Below are 639 nucleotides of genomic sequence, written 5' to 3' on the forward strand. Positions count from 1 at the left end.
CAAACACCCCCCCCAAAACACCCAACCCCCCCTCAACCCTTGCAGCGACTCTTCCCCCCTTCTCTTCCTCCCCCCCTCTCCCCTCATCGCCCTGAGGTGAGGGGGTGAGGGGGGGGGGTTGTGTCCCTTCCCTGACTGTGTGTCCCGTCCCCCCCCCTCATTTCCCCGGTGCCCAGGGTGGGAGGAGGGGGGGGTTGGGGGATGTCACTCACTCTCCTCAGCCCCCTCAGAGCCGCCTCCTCCTCCTCCTCAGCGGGGCCCGGGCCGGACTGGGGCCGTGGGGGGAGGGGAGGCGGCTCCCTCAGGTGGCCACTGACAGGAGGAGGGAGGGAGGAGGGGGCTGCGCGCGCAGGGAGACCCGCCTCGCTCCCTCCCCTCTCCCCCTTTTCTCCCCTCCTCCTCCTCTTCCTCCTCCTCCTCTTCCTCTTCCTCTTCCTCTTCCTCTTCCTCTTCCTCTTCCTCTTCCTCTTCCTCTTCCTCTTCCTCTTCCTCCTTTTCTTCCTCCCCTTCCCCATATTTATTTTTTTGTTAATTTCCCTCCCCTCCCCACCCCACCCCCCGTGGGAATCTCCCCCACCAACCGTCACCAGACGCCCTCCCCCCCCCGTTGCTAGGCAGATTTGGGATAAACCCGCGCGG

The 639-nt window shown here is 65.4% G+C and overlaps 1 protein-coding gene across 3 annotated transcripts in view; it reads right to left on the reverse strand.

Annotated features, from left to right (window-relative positions):
* The window catches only part of GATAD2A (GATA zinc finger domain containing 2A), a 49,008-nt gene extending 48,719 nt beyond the window's left edge, over positions 1 to 289 (reverse strand). For 2 of the 3 annotated variants that reach the window (XM_030466402.1, XM_030466397.1), the window contains exon 1: positions 213 to 289. The gene's annotated coding sequence lies outside the window, so the exon portion shown is untranslated. The remainder of the gene's footprint in view (positions 1 to 212) is intronic. The other variant, XM_030466400.1, reaches the window with a different exon arrangement.
* Between the last annotated feature and the right edge of the window lie 350 nt (positions 290 to 639).

This window comes from Calypte anna, chromosome 28 (assembly GCF_003957555.1).
Source record: "Calypte anna isolate BGI_N300 chromosome 28, bCalAnn1_v1.p, whole genome shotgun sequence".
Classification (NCBI taxonomy): Eukaryota; Metazoa; Chordata; class Aves; order Apodiformes; family Trochilidae; genus Calypte; species Calypte anna.